The following is a 14724-nucleotide window of genomic DNA, read 5'->3' as shown; positions in this document are numbered from 1 at the left end:
CCCGCTGTCCCGGGCGGCGGGCGCGCTGTGCTCCCTCCCGAGCGCCACGGCAAACGTCGTCGCTTTTTTACTTCAAGCCAGTGGGAAGCGGAGCTTTCTTATCCTCGTGGAGAGCAGCATCTCTCCTGCGAGAGGAGCTGCGTGGCCGGCTCCGTCCTGCCTGGCATCGCAGCGCATCGCTCAGCAGCAATGGGAGCCCGGCGCGTCTCGGCGGTGCCGCGGCGCGCAGAGCGGTGTGAGCGATCTGCCCGCTGGATGCGTAATGAGCAACTTCATGGTTCCATTCGTTCTTCCTGCCCGCTGTTCCGGCGCTGCCGCTCTGGTTATTTGTTGGCACTTCTTTGCTCCAGAGACAAACCATACAGCTCACTCCATCCGCCCGCTCCTCGCCTCGAACACTCATTTCGGGTCGGTAGCAACTGGTGTCCGGCACACCGAGAGGGCACGTACGCACGGATAAGCCCCGGTGCCCGCGGGCTGGGCCAGCCGGCCGAGAGCCCGCGGCCCGGGAGCGCGTCCCTCCCGGCGGCGAGCGGACCGGAGCGCGGCCGCAGCGCTCCCGCCGCCGTCTCCGGCCGCCGCCTCCGGCGGGCGGATGCGCTCCCGGGGAGCGCAAAGGCTTTTCGCGCTCTGTTCCCGCTGTCCCCCGCCGACCGGCGGGCTCGTTGTCGGCCACCGCCTCGGTGCGGGCCGGCTGCGCGGATCGGGGCGGGGGGCTCTCCCTTTCCGCCCCTCCGTCCCCGCCGCACGGGCAGGAGCGCGGTGTTGCACAACCCGCTTCCTTTTTCTTTCGCTTCGCTGCGCCGCGGGCAGCGGCGGCGAGTGCGCGGGGCGCCGGTCTCCGCCCTGGGTGGGGGGAACGACACGGCCGGTGCCGCCCGCCCGCTCCCCGCCAACTGCGGCGCTGGCGCGGCCCCGCCGGCTGCGCGGCCCCGCGGGGGCTGGGGAAGGGGGGCACCGCCGGTCCCCGCGCCCCGACCGAGGGGGCCGGTTCTCTCCGAGGGGAAGGGGACTAAATCCTCGCCGGGGCGGGGGGGATGGAGCCGGGACCGCGCATCCCGCGGCAGGCACCGACCGCCCGCTCGCCCACCGGGCCGTGTCCCTTCCCGCGGCGCCCGGGCAGGGTGTGGGCGCCCGCCCCGCCCCGGCAGAGTCGCGGCGGCGGCGCGTCCCGTTACCGGCGGCCGAGCCCGCGCTGCCCCCGGCGCGGCGGGAGCAGGTGTCCGGGGGCAGCAGCCCCGGGCAGTGCGGCGGGGGCGGGGTCGGGGCCGGGCCCCGCGGGGCCGGGCGGGCGGCGGCGGCGGGCTCGGCGCGCCCGCGGCAGGAGGGAGCCGGAGCGCCCGAAAAGCCGTGAGGGGAGGGGAGGGCGGAGGGGCGGGAGGGGGGAGGCAGGCGGGCGGGCGGCGGGCGCATGCGCTCTGGCGGGCCGTGCCATATTGGAATGAGGCAGTGAGCGGAGCGCCGGGGAGCCCGAGCCCCGGCAGCGGCGCAGGGCTGGAAAAACTCCCCGCAGGTGAGGCGGACGGCGGCAGTGCCCGCGCGCGGGCGGAGCGGCCCCGGGCGCAGCTGTTGGGGGCGTTTTGCCGGCGAGGCGCGGGGCCCGGAGGGTTTTTCCGGGCTCACGAAGTTTGGATGCGGGAAAAAGGCGGCGAGGCAGGAGGAGGAGGAGGAGGGAAGAGGCAGGCGGAGCGCGGCGGGGAGGCGGCAGCGCGGGGGAGACGCGCCTTCGGCCGCGCTGAGGAGCGATGCGCGGGGCTGGCCGGGCGCCGCCGCGCAACTGCCCGCGCGCAACTCTGCGCGCTCCCGCCAGGGGCCCGCGGCGTCCCGCGGCGCGCTCGGCCGAAGTTGCCCTCCCGGCCGGCCCCGCGCCCGCCCGAGGACGCGCCCGGCCCCCGCGGGAACTTTGTGCGCGCCGCGCCGCCGCCCCGGCGGGGCCGGTCCCTGCCCGCGCCCGCGGGGGGCCGAGCCCACCGAGCGCCTCTCGCTCGCCCCCCTCCCCCTCAAAATGGCGGTGGAAGGGGACCTTTAAACCCCGCGCCGCTCCGCTCCGCACCCCCGCCGGGCGCGGCCGCGCTCCGCTCGGCGCGGCGCGCGTCCCGCCCGGGGCAGCGGCTGGCGTCGGTCCCCGTCAAGTGGCCCGTCAGCGAGCGGCTCTCGCCTCACGGTCGGGCTGGGTGGGTGGGTGTGGGGGGAGAGGGGCGGGCGCCGCCTCCGCGGCCGCGCCGCCGGCTCTCCCGCAGCGCCGCCGCCCGCGCTGCGGGGCCTGCGCTGCCGCGGGGCCGGGCATTGTGTGCGCGCCGCGCCCGCCGCCGCCGCTCCGCTCCTCCAGCGGCTCCGCGCCCGGCGGCGCTCCGGCGAGCGACACGCAGCCTTTGTCTCTCGGGGAGTCGGTCTGCGCTGCCCGCCGCTCCTGCACCTGAAGTCGTAAATCGGGCGCCGGTGACAGTGCCCGGGCGGCCGCCGGGGATGCCCCGGGACGCCAACTTCGGGCCGGGGAGGGAGCGGCACCGGGGCAGCGGCTGCGGGAGGGCTCCCGCCCGGGCAGCGCCCGCTGTTAGCGGCGGGGCGGAATGCCCGCATCGGAAGGACTGAGCAAGTTTTCCGTCTGTGGCTTTTGCAAACTTGCTACCAGCCCCCCACCCACCCCCTGCACAGTGGAAATAATGAAAGGAGACGAAAAATAGCGCAGGCAGTTAATTGTGAATTTGTAACTACGCTCGCTGCTGCAGTTCTGCAAGGCCCTTATTTATTGAGCAAGAGGCCAGTGATGTCTGTTTCACAGTCACATGCGTGCTTCAGCGAAACAATTATATCTACTTTGGAGAAACTTGTTGCCATTATAAAGAGGTTGTACATGGTAACCCTCGTATCTGTCAGTTTCACCCTCTCTGACAGCAGAATTCTGATGGAAGATGTTTTGCAGCAGAAGAAAAGGCCTAACTTGCTGCTTCTTTGCTGTACCTTCCTTCCTTCATGGGAGCTGGCTGCTGTCAGTAGCCCAGGAGGTTACCATAGCAAACAGTTCTGTGAGGCAGAATATAAGGTGCACCACCAAAACTCACACTGGAAAAAATGATAGTCCACCTTGTAACTTCAGAAATACCATTGTTGCCACCTACATAAGGTTTGTGATGTGTGTGAACTGGTCAGAAAGGTCTGATTTGTAAGAGGAGAAGTTGTTAGTGGCAAGAAGTCTTGCTCCTTCAGGAGTGGGGCTGTAACTTGTAGCATCTACAGCATCCAGCAGGATGGATTCCTGGTCTGCCTGCGGTCTGTGATGACTGTTTCAAAATAGCCAACTGTTAGGACTAAGTAAATCAATGTGAAGATAAAAATAGATCAATTAACTGAAAGCCTAGGTTTCTTGTGTAGTAGGTGGTACTGACATGGATTTTACAATTTTAAAAAAGTTTAAAAGTGTCTGTCTATCTAAAAGATCATCTCTAGGGAGAACACTTAGTGGCCTTCCTGCCTTCCATTCAGCCACTTCCTCTTTTGCATTTGGTTTGTGAATTGTTGCTGTGATTGAGGGATGAGAATGAAATCTGGTTCTTCCCAGAACCTATGTTGGGAAGATGCTTATGGACAAGATGGACAAACAAATAAAGCTGCCCTCACTGCCTTTTTCAATGAGTTAGAGTTAGGAGATGGCACGGGAGTGCTGGGAGAATGGCTTTGCCATTGTTTGGTGTGTCTGTGGTGGGCACTTACCCTGGGACACCTCAGGATCCTGTCCTGTTAGAGCTGACACGCTCCTCATGGGACACAACAGGGGAACAGTGGCACATCTCTAGTTATGGATCTTTATGGGTTTTCCTTTGCTGGTTTTTCCCCCTGTACTATTAATTTGCCAGTATTGAGTTATCTTATCTGATTCTTAAACCTGGCAAATCTCCTGAGCGATTGCTGCTGTGTAGTAAAGGTGGATTAAGTGTAAGCTGACATGTTAATGACTGATAGAGTTTGCATGGTGTGATCTTTATATTCTGGGAGCCCTTTCACTGCCTCATGGGGAAGATGTTAATGAGCACTGCAAAAACAACATGTGCCATGGTATGTTTTGGTGACGCTGTCCAGGGGAATTTTTGTCATTTCGTGGCAGACCAGTGACAACTGTCGACCACAACCTTTCTGTGGTTGCCTTTTGAATCCACCGTGTTTGGAATTCACCTTAACATCATTGCTGTGCTTCCAGTGGTGAAGTTTGGCCGTGGCATGATCATCATGCAGTGATGCAGACATCAATACACTCATTTGGTGCTGGCTTGCCTTAAGTAATTGTCCTACAAGTAATGCACTGAGGCACGTGGCAACTTAATTACACAAAGACACTGACAGTGAAATGATTCATGTTAAATCCACTGCGGTGTCCTTTAAGGGCATGGGAAAATTAAACCTGGAGGTGCTTAGCAAGGGGCATTTTGGGGAGAGAGCTTCCAGTGTCTAAAACCACAGGGCTTGCATTGCATCCATTGTTCCTATAATGACATGGCAGCCTTAATGCTACAGAATTGTCTTGGGATTTGGTTTCTTGACTTTTTTAAGTGCGCAGTTCTGTGTTTTATAGATTGGTCATTGACTTGAAACAGTGTAGCCTGTGCAAGTTACAAATGTTTTCTGGACCTATAACAGCTTTCTTTTGTGCTGTTCATCTGACTAATCTTGCTTGATGATTAGCAGATTACATGTGTCATCTTTGTTTTGGTCTCTTGGAGCATCAGTACTGCTGCTGGTAGTGGACTGGACTTGGTGCTCCTTTCCTTCTGCTTTTGGGAAGTGGCTGTCAAGTTTGAGGTGTTTAAACTTGAAGTGGATGTTATTTAAAGATTTTAAGGTCATGAGGGTTCTCCCTCTCAGGATTACTTTCTTACTTGAAAAGTCAAGGGATACAATACAGCGGAAGGAGTTGATTTTTTTGTTTGTTTGTTTGTTTTGATTCAAATGCTTGTTGAAATGGTGCTGAAGGCAAACACTCTGTCAATGTGTGAGATCCTGGAAATGTCCTGAATGTGATGTTCAGCAGTTTGCATTATTGAAGTTCAGAAAAAGTAAAAAATGAGAGTAAGTTTTTGTCCTAAATTTATATTAGCATCTTATGATTTTGAAAGCCATGTCATCAGTGCAATGATACTTTATTGTAATTATATATTTTTCTGACTTTAATCCATTATTCTTTCCACTTTCTTTATATTGATAAAACCTATGAAAGAAGCATTGAGATGCTAATTAATGCTCTTTTGATTTTAAAATAGTTTTGGTTCCCAGGGTACAGAATATAAATACATTTTTTTAAGCTGGATTTTGTGCATGTGAGACACACGTTTTCTGTGTTGATTTTTCCTCCTTTTTCCCAGACTTTGCTGACAATCTTTGTGGATTGGTGGTGTTCATAAGATAATAATAGTAGCAATAGTAATAGTAGTAATAATAATAATAATAATAATAATAATAATAATAATCATAGTAACAATTATCATCATTGTTTTGCCCCTATTTATGGGTGAGATTGTGGGTTTTTTAAGTGTTCCTAGTAAAGGCTGCTCTGTAGAATTAAAGCATTACAACATGAATTTTTCTCTGCATCCTTAATAGGACATCTCTTAGGGGAATTACATGTTTGAATAGTTTAAATGTTCCCCTGTGAGAAAGGAGGGTGTGAACTTAGGCTGGAACAAGATATTGTGCCTATCAGCTGGGACTCTCCAGGTGACTCCGCATCTCTGGGAAATCAGTGAATTTTAACTAATGCAGAGCTGCATGGTGGCTCCTGAGTGGTGGGGGAATGCTTTAATAACCTTTGAAGGTGGAAAGCTATAAGTCTGGGGTACTTTTCTGCTATGTTTGGCTTGGGAGTGTTGGATTATCACCCACAGACACCACTGAGGATGTTCAGCTGGGAGCTGTGCAAATAAAGAAGGCCTGGGCCCCACACAGCTGAGGAATCCCAGGTCCCAAAGTCTCTCTCTTCACCTGTCTGCCCCTCCTCTTGTTCCCTTTCTTCATGTCTTGTGGGTTGTCTGGGATGTCTCCATTCATCTTTCCATGGAGACTGTGATGTTTAGATTTGTTTTCCCTGTGAAAATAATCATCCTAGTACAACACCTGTTGGATCTTGGTGTCACAGAAACCCCAGACCCTCAGTCATGTTTTGTTGACTTGGTTTGGGGAAGAGTCCTGAGAGGAGAGGCAAAAACCTGCACACATGCAGGGATTCCATGTTGATCTAATGAGTCTGCTGGGATAACCAGGTAAGCAATAATGTTAAAACCTGAAGCAGGAGGGGCTTCAGTGAGGTTTGCAGTAGCACAATCATCTCTTCTGTAGTGCCTCGCTCTGGCACTGGGATTTCTGCCCTTTCAAGTGCGGTTTTTTATGAGACAGAGCAGCTTTAAGTGACACAAGTTTTTTGCTCATGGATTACTTGTGGTAAATAATGCACAAGTAAGAGATTTCCCTTCACTTAAAGTTGGTGGGAGCCACATATTTTGGTTTGGGTTTTTCCACCGACTGGGATGTGGCACATGGACAGGGTGCAGATCCTTTTACCTACAGTACAGGTGAGTTGTAGCTGCAAAAGTAATCTCAGCAATTTGTTCAGATTATGTGGACATTTAAAATGTGATTATTGTCCCTAGAGTCATCCTGAGCAGCAGTTTGCTGATGTTCAAGGTCATTGTTTATATTGCTGTGGCACTTCATTTACACTGGTTTATTTGCTGTTACACTTGAGGACACTTCTGTTCACTACAGAAATGATCTCTTTCTTCAAACAGATGAGTTGGGAAGGAGATTAGTGGAATGTGATGTTATCTAAAAACGATGCAGCTATTAAACCAGCTTTGAGATTCTCTGAGAGTACTGATCAGTGAGAGAAGAGATGCATCTTGGATTATTTTTTTCTCTGAGAGTAAATGATGCAGGGCTGAGTGACCTCCTCTTCCAGTTTGGCTGATTGGAGTTGAGGGCTCTCAGCATATCTCAAGGGGTGCTCTGTCTTGCAGAATTGGGTCATTGGTTGAAAATAATGGTGGTGGTGGGGAACCCTGCAAGGTTTTGCTGTTTGTCACTTAATCCTTTTCAAGGATGTGAGGGACTGCAGCGGTGATCCTGAGATAGATATCAAGTGGATGGGAGAAGATGAACTCTGTCTTGATGTATTGAGAGGCTGTAGTCACTATTTCTTCTGGCAATGGGTGACAGAAAGCCATAAATAGCACCTTCAGATTTGTCATTGTTTCCAGAAGAAACCAATCAAGTCAGGAAGTGAAGGCACTTCCCCTCTGATGCTGGGTGCACATTTATTACAAATGGCTCTGTGGGTGTCTCACCTCTCTGTGCTGGAGCAGGTGATGCTCTGGCATTTCTTGTCTTTTATCTTGACCTGGGAAAATACATACAATTGTACAATTATCTTTTTATTATATGGTGTGTTTTTTCTTTTTGTTGCCTGACTGAATGAAATCCCTTTAGGATTCCCCACCTCCTGGGGAGCTGTGGTAACGTGCACGTTTGCAGCTCAAGCATGCACTTTGCTCTCTGCGCAGGGAGCCGTGGCCTCTGGCTTAAAAAAAAAACTTACTTGTCTTGAAATCATAAAAAAAAATTAAAAATTTTAAATCTAAGGACTGTGAAACTCCATTATACTGTAAAGCTTTGTCTGAAACCACTGTGGGTTTTTGAGAGTATCTTTGGTGTCAAAGCAACTTTTGAAAGGAGGCCAGTGCTGGCTTTAGTGCCCAACAACTTTGAATGAGAACCTGGTGCTGAAAAAGCTGTGGTGTTTCACAGCAGTATGGAAAAATGCTAAGGAAGCCTGACAGGGGTGTGTGTTATAGGCTTTCCCTCACATATATATAAATATTAGTGTTTATTTTTTCCTAATGTCACGTTGCAAACATGCCCCCATTAATGTGTTAAGCACTGAATTGTTGAAATTGTGTTTTTAAGTAAATTACAGGGCCTGTCATTAGGTTCCTAAAGAAATGTCCAGGTAGGGAGTGCCAAGCAGGCAGTCAGGGGGAGAACGTGGAGATGCTTCCCTGCAGTTGGGGCAGCAAAACTCACAGAATGCATAGCCTAAAAAAGAAATTATTGAAGGAGGCAGTGATTCCTTCCAGGATTAACTCTGCTCATTGCTCTTTAAAGTGTTGCCATGAGAGTTAAACTAATGGCCCTAAGAAATAATGCAAGCCCAGGATCAGTCACAAGTGTTACAGATATAGCACTAATTGGCCAATTGAACCGAGCTAATCAACTCCTTTTAAATGGATGTGACCATGGGCACGAGCATGGGGAAATCTTCCCTTCTTCCAGGGAGGTTTTTCTCCTCTTTTTGCATAACAAAATCCAATCAATTTAGCTGTGAGGCTTCTTAGTCCAGTGGCCGTGAGCAAAAGTCTTCTTTTTCATGTGAGTATTTTATATCATAAGTTATTTGTTAAACTTTTAAAATAGATTTTGGGGAGAGAGAAGGAGCTTAATTTTGAATTCTCCCTTTTCTTGTGGGCAAATCTTACATTTTGAACTTACTCCTTAGCAAATTTAAACATGTATTTTGTCACTCCCCTTAATGAAAACCAGTGTATTTAGGGAAGTGGTTTGGTTGAAGCACATGAGTCCAGTTTGTTTTGATAATAAGCCAGTTCTAGATAATTCTAGCCTCACTGCAAGTGTAGAGGGAGTGTGTCCAACAGCTGCTTTCTCTGGTTTTGATTTTTTACTGGCTCATCTTATGTAAGAAAGAGATAATGACTGGAAACTGAAGAATCAGGGATGGTTGTTTTTTCTTCTGGTCTTCATACAAAAAAAAAAAAAAAATAAAAAAGAGTAACAGCTGGACGGGCAAGGTGACAATAAAAGCCACAAATTTTTAAACTGATGCTAATGTTCCTTGGTTTAAATCTTATGTTCTTATAATACCAGAATTTTGGGATTGTTTTGTTTCTGCCTTCTCTGTTTATGCTTTTAAGGTAAGAATACTCATTATCCAAATAAAGTGTAGTTTTATTCCTAATTGAAGTTCAATTTCCATCTAAAAGGAACTTGACAAAAATTATGATTCTTATGATTATCCAATAAGAAGTGCTGAAATTATCTTTTCATAGTAAATCTAAGTTTCTATTTCTATAGTCAGATTTAATCTTTTGCATTTATATTTTTGTTTCAAAACAGTGGTTGCATCTTACTGGGAACTATTTTTAGGTTATTGAGAAATAGCAGTATTGCATAGTTTAGTATGCTTTTCTTTAAGGCAATTTATATGAATGTTTTCCTTTTGTGCTGTGATGTAGGTAATGACATCAAAATACACTTTGTTGGTCTTGATCATTCTTACATGCAAATGTGAATGTAGATAATATTGCAGGAAAAAACCAACTTTCTATCAATTACTGAAGGTATCTTTATAGAAAAATGGCAGCATTGTTGCTTCTGGAGAGGTACAGATTTAGAAAGCTGGGTGCCAGTGGTTACAGTGGTCAGGCTGGATGAGTCTCTGAATGAAGCAGTGTTTTTTGGGTTTCAAAGATTAATAGTGTATGATTTCTTCATTATCTGCCTTACCTTAACGCATCTGAAAAACAGCATGGCAAAATCCACTTCAGTGTTTTAAATTAACCCTTCTGAGATTCTACCTTAGCAGTGAGATTTGAAACAAAAATCCACTGTGGTGGCTCTTGGGCGTGGCTGAGAAATGTCATTGCATTGCTGGAGCAAGAGTGGCTTCAAGCTGAAACTGGCATGATCATAAAAATCGCCATGATATGTGAGATCAGCCCCCCAGTGCTGTGTCTCAGCAATCCCTTGGGATGAGGATAAAGGGCAGTGAGGTAGAGCTCATGCAGGAGCTGGTCCCTGCTCTGAGCCCACACCTGGTTATGGGTCTGCAGTTTATTCTGTGCCATGTCAAAAGGTGCTCAGTCTGTGCTTTCTGCTCCTTGTGGTAGGAGAAACAGGGAATAACCTTTCCTCATACTTCTTTTTGATCCTGATTTTGGTTTTGCACAGCTCTCGTGCTCTCCCATAGTTGCTCTGTTCAGCTTAAAGAAGGAACCTCGTGTGTTGTACAGAAGATCCTGGAGCCCATCTGGAGCTTGTGTGTGCAGTGCTGGACAGGGATGCTCCTTCTGGTTGTGGGTGTTTCTTACCTTTGCTATAAAACCGAGTTATACGTCCATCCCTATTAATATAAAAGTTTTTCAAGCCTCTGATGCTCTTTCTTACCTTTTTTTTGTGCAACTTTTATTATTTCCATGGTTCTTTGACACCAGAACTATAGGCTGTCTCAAGGGGCTCTGGATTTCTAGAGTTGTAGTACAGTGTTTGTTGTTTTCTTCTCCATTCCTTGGGGCTCTTAATGAGTATGAAATTGATGTTCCAAGAGAATTAGTTGTAACAGTTTCAAAATTCAGAGTTGCAGTAGCTAATTTAGATCACATTGTAGAGGTGAGGTTATTTCTTTTTCTATGTCTTATTATCTTGCCTTTAATTTCATCTGCTATTATCCTTCTGCTGTTCTTAGCAAACAGCATTTATTTTTCATCTCTTGAATGGTTCTGTGTTGTCCTAAAACTTTGCACTCATTTAATGTTTGTGTGCTTCCCTTGAAAAACAGGACACAGTACAGTCATGAGTCCTTGTATTGTGAACAACTGCTTTTTCTTTCCGCCATTATTTCATGTCTTTATAATCAGCCTGTTAAGTATGAGATGTACTAGAAGATGCTCCACAATATTTCAAGTCTCATTGGATGAGAGCACCCTCTAACCTGAAGTGATCACTTGGGTTTGGGTTTGGCCTTAATGCCCAGATTGTTTCATCTGCTTTCTAAAACTCTTGCTTCTTGACAAATTGGTTGATAAATTACCTTCATTTAATGAAGTGTTACCATTTAGTGCTCTTTGACTAGATCTGCTGTGCAGCATATGGTATGGAATTTAACACTGATATTTTCAACGTTTAAAAAATATTATCCTGAAGTTCCCAGGTCGTGAAGCTTTTGAAATGCTGGTAATTCAGATATGTGTTCCCAGACACCATTTCTCCATGCTGTGGTGTGAATGAATCAGTGAGTGCTTCAATTTGGAAAAGGACAAAATGGGTATCCCTGGTCTGGAAAACAAGATCAAATCCGTCTCCTTGTGGTGGCCACACCTGTGTGATGGGCACAGGAGAAAATGCTTCTTACATTAATCCCTAGTGGATGGGAATGTGCCACAATCCAGAGGGTTTACATTCCACATGATTTACTTTGCTATAAGGTAATAAGTATGTTGGAGATTGTTGAACTAAGAAAAGTGATTTCATTTTGCTGTTAATGAGTGTTTTTCTGTCACCCTTTAGAAAAATCCTTTCACTCTTTGTCTGTACCTCAGCAGTTTTCTGTTCATTTTGTGGCCATTCACTTCTGGGTGTGCCCAGCCCTCATATAAGCTTTTAATCTTTTGTGTTTAGGAGACCCTTTTTATAACCATAAAGGCTAACAAAGTACCTTACCGAGAATTAAAGTTAAGATGTTGCAGAGATGTTGACCTCAGCTTTGCAAAGCTTTTAGGGAGTATTTTTCCAGGCCAGTTCTTCACTCAATTGATGTTCTTGCTTTGCATAGAGATCTGATAATTCATTTTTTTACATCCCTGTTGCTCCTGGAGCGATTGTGGCAGTGCTGGGCTGAGCAATTTCCGGTTGCTGCTGAGGGCAGCACTTAAGTGGAGATGGTGTAATTTACATCCAGGGCTGCACTTGCCACTTAATGTTTTCTAGCAGCTCCATTTCTATAGGGAGCAAATCAAAACAGACTTGGGCTGTCAGCAGAGATGTGTTTTTTAAACACAACCAGACGAACGGTTTTCTTTTCCATTTAATCAAGAGTATATTTAAAATTGAATGTCACAGCAGAAGCATGTGATTATAACATATACAGGTATTTCTAGCAGGGTTAGCTCTAAAGAACTTCCATGGGCTACACTTAGATGCAGAATACTGACATGGGGGAAGGAAATGCAGGAGACTTTATAAAATAACTTCTTCAGGTAGTGTTTCCAGGACAAAGATGTCCTTTGGTTTTTCTGAGGCACTGTTTTTTTTACATCCTGCTACAGCATTAAATTTCTATTTTAATGATCACAACTAATGATTCAAAATTTGAAGTGGAACTTGAATAGAAGAGTATTATCTCTCTTTTGTATGTATTAATGAAAGAAGGTTGCATGTGACAGCATGGTGATGTCTGAAAAAATACATGCTGAACTTTACAGGGAAAAGGCTGCAAAAATAATTCAGGGGGGAAAAAAAAGTATGAATTTGAAAACACTTTTTATGACAGTGTAAATGTTCCAGTGTTGTCAGGATCAAGCTTTGAAATTGTACTCCTAAAAATAGAGAAATCTTTTTCAGTTGCGCTGCCTTTTGAGCCCTTAGGCTCAAGTCTTGTTTTTCTCTCTGTATGAACAGACATGAAGAAAAAAAATCTTAAAATGAGAACAGATTTTCTTGTAATTTTACCATTCGTGATGTTGGGGTAATAAGAGCATCATCCCTTACTGTGAGCTCTTTACTAAAACCCTGTGCTTTAACTGTTCTTGGGCCTGTAGGCCTGTTAATGTTCTTGTGATTCAAAATGTGTAGTTGAAAGCTGTTGTCCTTTTTTTTTTTGTTTGTTTGTTTTTCCTTCCTTTTTAAGCTTTCAGTACTTTTCAAAGGGAGTAATGAGAAGGGAGCACATCAGTTAATGAGCAATAAAAAAAGGCAAGGCCATATTTTTATGGCATTGCCTAGAGAGAGAGAATTCCATGGTTTAGCACAGCTCATAATACAGTAATTCTATTTAGGGAGAAGATCCAGGGGAAAGCTGTGTTCTGCCATCACAGTTTGCATGTGCAAGGAGTGGTAGGTGACTCAAAGGGAGCTTCAGCAAGTGAAAACAGCAGGGACAGTGCATGGATGGTTTCAGTGGGTAGTGCAGGCACAGCTCAGGAGCTGCAGTGGAATTAGGTGCCTGTTTGGCTCTCTGTCAGAGGGTTTGAAGATCATGTTTGGTTGAAGATGTTCCAAGATCGTATGAGGGGACTTATGATGATTATTTATGTTGATGCCTGAAGTCTCTTGGAATTAATCAATCCAAGAAGACCTATACTGGCATTATATCCAGCCAAGTGTGTATGTTTTTCTCAGTTTTCTGCAGCTAAAGTGCCACATTTAAAGCCTTGTTACTCTGAGATGTTTTCTCAGCCTGTTACGAAACTTCACTTAATTCACTTGAAAGGCTTGGGTACTGCTTTAACACCTAAAGTGTATGAAGTCATCCAGGCTGTGAGAAGGAACCATATTTCTGTGCTTTTAGCCTCTTGTTATTTCTGCTTGGACATAATGTTAAGAGATGTGCTGGCAGTGGAACTGAAATAGTGGCTGTGTTCTGCTGGGTCAGTACTGATAGCTGGAGAGGGATTTTCTTTTCACACACAAGAACTTGTGTCAGGGCATCAGGCAGCCAGGAGCAGGTATTGCTGACACAATGGCAGGGTATTCAAGCCAGCTGGTCTTTGTTGGATCTCACAGGTAGAATGAAAAATATGTTATGGTACCCAGATCTGTAATTTCACACTGAATTGTGTGTCCTGTAAATATCTGCTGCTTGAGCAGACTTCTTCTAAGAGATTTGTGATGAAACTTGGGACATTGATATTTCTGGGTTGCCATCATATAAAGAGGGAAATTCTTGTATGTTATCCTTATAATGCACCTCTTCTAGATATGCATGCATTTCCATTAAAAACCCATTTGCTAATCTGAGCTGGAACCCTTTTAAAACAAAATGTGAATAAAATCTTGGAAAGCAGTGGGAGACCTCAGGACTCTACAGTGAAAGGATTGAACTCTGCCATCCACAGCCTCTTATGAATAAAGTTAGCCTTCTAAAGATAAAAGAAAATTCAATTACAAAGCAAGGAGGAGAGTGAAGGGGTGTAATTAAAACACATAATCCTAAAAACAACATGAACAGTGCTTTTTCATGTTATATTTAAAGCAGCCTGCTTTGTGTGTGCAGTTGCTATTGCTTAAGATTATTGATTTAGTTTCCTGGGGGGAAAACACTTTTGAGAGGATGCGAAAAGGATGACGTCTGTTGCTGTGATTTCACACGGGCATTCTACTTAAGGCAGTTTGCTGGAGAGTTTTCCTTCTCTGCTTGCTAATCTTCCTTTGACAAAAAAAAAAAAAAAAAGGGCTGAAATGAAGTGCTGCTTCTCCTTTTTCTCACGCTAGCAGCAGTTGTCCTGTCAGCCCGAGCGCTGCAGGCAGCAGGAGGAACCAGAGGCAGCACGGGGACAGCTCATTCTCCCTCTCACGTCCAATCCAGCACTTGGTTCCCAAAGCTCAGCAGTTTGCACCTGGATTTTCAGAGCATTTGGAGTCCAGCTCCCGCTGAAGTGATCCACAGAGGTGCCTAAAGCCTTGGATGGGATGTACAGCCCGAGGTCCCATTAGTCTGGGAACTGGAGAAACCTCTCTGGAGCTCTGTGCTAATGGGTGCTGTAGTAAATACACATCTGCTCTGCTGCTCCTCTGCTAATGAGCAGCTTCGTTTTATGCTAATGGCAGGAGCTGGGTTAGACCACCTCTCTCCTTGGTAGTGAGGCAATCCCTGGCTGGAGTTACTGCATTTCTTTATCAGGACTGGCTTTTATGGTAGAAATATTGAGATTGTGTCTGCAGCAGGGTGAGGCG

The 14724-nt window shown here is 47.0% G+C and overlaps 1 protein-coding gene across 3 annotated transcripts in view; it reads left to right on the top strand.

Annotated features, from left to right (window-relative positions):
- Positions 1-14724, top strand: part of SFMBT1 (Scm like with four mbt domains 1) — a 90352-nt gene that overhangs the window by 16357 nt on the left and 59271 nt on the right. Inside the window, exon 1 of one of the 3 annotated variants that reach the window (XM_074550026.1) lies at positions 1399-1513. The exons of the other annotated variants lie outside the window; for them this stretch is intronic. The gene's annotated coding sequence lies outside the window, so the exon portion shown is untranslated. Of the gene's footprint in view, positions 1-1398; positions 1514-14724 lie in introns of those variants that run through there. 3 annotated transcript variants of the gene reach the window in all.

This window comes from Zonotrichia albicollis, chromosome 12 (genome assembly GCF_047830755.1).
Source record: "Zonotrichia albicollis isolate bZonAlb1 chromosome 12, bZonAlb1.hap1, whole genome shotgun sequence".
Taxonomy (NCBI): Eukaryota; Metazoa; Chordata; class Aves; order Passeriformes; family Passerellidae; genus Zonotrichia; species Zonotrichia albicollis.
This window is presented reverse-complemented; position numbering and strand designations above follow the sequence as displayed.